This window comes from Bos javanicus, chromosome X (genome assembly GCF_032452875.1).
Source record: "Bos javanicus breed banteng chromosome X, ARS-OSU_banteng_1.0, whole genome shotgun sequence".
Lineage (NCBI taxonomy): Eukaryota > Metazoa > Chordata > Mammalia > Artiodactyla > Bovidae > Bos > Bos javanicus.
In genome coordinates this window covers 68,159,337-68,162,186 of record NC_083897.1, presented here as the reverse complement: position 1 = coordinate 68,162,186, position 2,850 = coordinate 68,159,337, and positions in this window count along the sequence as shown.

The window sequence follows — 2,850 nt, the reverse complement described above, 5'->3', positions numbered from 1 at the left end:
AAATAAAATTAATGAGTAATATTAATGAATATTCAGTTGGAAAATCTTTTGTTTATATGTTTTGAGAACAATTAATGGAAATATAAATAAAGCTTTTATCTTCGTTCTATTTTGAGACATTTCATATGTTCCAAGTTGGCTCGGAGATGTCTTTTATAAATGCCTGGAAATGAATGATTTGTAATTATATCAGAGCTTGCATCATTGGCAAAGATGCCCTTATCTAAGAGTGACATGAGGTTAGGATTTACAATCTGTCAGATTTTCTCAGCTAGAAATCCTGCCCTCAAGGCACATTTCCTGCACAAACATGGATGCTTTGCTCCATATATTTATGTCTGTCTGTTTCTGGACATTTAGACCTACTAAAAAGTTGGTTTGACCTTTGCCATAGATGTTAAATAGTAATGAAGTTGGGAGAGATTAAAAGTACTATATGTCATGTGTTATTTCTCCTAATAGACCTCTAAAATGTTTATATTACATAAACTTATGTGAAAAAAAGTATTTGTTAGTGAAATGAAATAGTTATATCTTTATTATCTAAGAGGTACACATTTATTTTAATAAAATGACAGAGCAGTGCAAATTTCATAGAAGTAGCAGGACTTGACTTGCCAAAGTGCAGTGTTGACAAAATTTTTCATATAATCTAATAAATATTAGTTTAATATTGCCAAAAAAGGCATTAATCTTTGAAACTAAAATTGTAAATTTGTCTTCATCTTTTTCTTTACAAACTGCCTGGCTCCATTAGGACCTAGTCTTAGAATAAGAAATGTTGTCAAGGCAGTTGAAGTATGACTAATGTGGGAAATGTTGTGACCACAATAATACATAATACAGTTGTGAAAATATGTGCAAACATGAATATAAAATGATCCTAACTTTGGATTTGCTATAATTTCTTTGCACAAAGAAATACTTTAGTTTATAAATGCTATCAAAATTATCCTTTCTTCTTATTTATCCTCAATTTCACACATTCACTTACTTCTTGTATTTTCTGTTGTGAGTCTTTTTATCTAAAGAAACCATCAAACAGCTTCTACAAAAATATATTTTTTTGTTTACTTTTTTTTTGTTTTTTTTATTTTTTATTTTTATTTATTTATTTTTAAATTTTATTTTTTAACTTTACAATATTGTATTGGTTTTGCCATAGATCAACATGAATCCGCCACAGGTATACATGTGTTCCTACTTTTGTATGAGAGTATAGCCAACTAACAAGGTTGTAATAGTTTCAGGTGAACAGCAAAGGAACTCAGCCACAGATATACATGTTTCATTGGAAGGACTGATGCTGAAACTGAAGCTCTAGCACTTTGGCCACCTGATGCGAAGAGCCAATGCATTGAAAAAGACCCTGATTCTGGAAAAGATTGAGGGCAAGAGGAGAAGGGGATGATAGAGGATAAGAAGGTTGGATGGCATAACCAACTCAATGGACATGAGTTTGAACAAACTTTGGGAGATAGTGAAGGACATGGGAAATTGGTGTCATGCAGTTTATGGGGTTGCAAAGAGCCAGACACAACTTAGCAACTGAACAAGAACAACAAAATAATATAAGCCTGCCTAATAAAGATCTATTCATTCTACCAAGAAGGATGGGAGAAGACACACAGGAGATGGTAACAGTAAGGTAGGCCTTAAGGAATGAATATAATTTAAATAGATGGAAATGAATTAAAAAGACATTAGAAAGAAGAGAGAACATGATCTGAGATACGGTGGCAGCAAAATCCATGAGGTTTGAGGAAGAGAATAGACCTATTTGGTTGTAGTATGGAACACAGGGAAGAATTGGTTAAAAATGAGGTTTTAAAAGTAGGTTATACTGAGGTCCAACTCTTAGCGACCTCATGGACTGCACCCTACCAGGCTCCTCCATCCATGGGATTTTCCAGCAGCAGCATACTGAGGTCATGATAGACTTTGAATGACAGGGTAAGAATTGTGGACTTTACAGCAAACTGGAAGCACTGTGAGCTTTTCGTACAAGGAAAGGTATAATTATATCCTTAGAAGAAAATTCTGCTTATGGTATGAAGGATATAGTGGAAAATAGGAGGTAGATTACTTAGGAAACTATTGCAACAATTGACAAAAGGAAAATGAGTAATGAAACGAGGGCAATGACAGTGAGAATGGAATGAGAATGAATTTAGGAGACTTATTAGTAACAATGACATACCAGTCAATATGTTGTGGAGTGGATGTGAGGAGAAGCAGTAAGCCAAACTCGACCCTAGATGATTGGAGAATGGCAATGAAACCAAAGAATATTTTATCAAGGCTACCACGTTGCCCAGTTCTAGGAGGAACTTATGACCAACCTAGATAGCATATTGAAAAGCAGAGACATTACTTTGCCAACAAAGGTTCATCTGGTCAAGGCTATGGTTTTTCCAGTGGTCATATATGGATGTGAGAGTTGGACTGTGAAGAAAGCTGAGCACTGAAGAATTGATTCTTTTGAAATGTGGTGTTGGAGAAGACTCTTGAGAGTCCCTTGGACTGCAAGGAAATCCAACCAGTCCATTCTGAAGGAGATCAGCCTTGGGATTTCTTTGGAAGGAATCATGCTAAAGCTGAAACTCCAGTACTTTGGCCACCTCATGCGAAGAGTTGACTCATTGGAAAAGACTCTGATGCTGGGAGGGATTGGGGGCAGGAGGAGAAGGGGGTGACAGAGGATGAGATGGCTGGATGGCATCACTGACTTGATGGATGTGAGTCTAGGTGAACTCTGGGAGTTGGTGATGGACAGGGAGGCCTGGTGTGCTGCAATTCATGGGGTCGCAAAGAGTCGGACACAACTGAGCGACTGAACTGACTGAATGA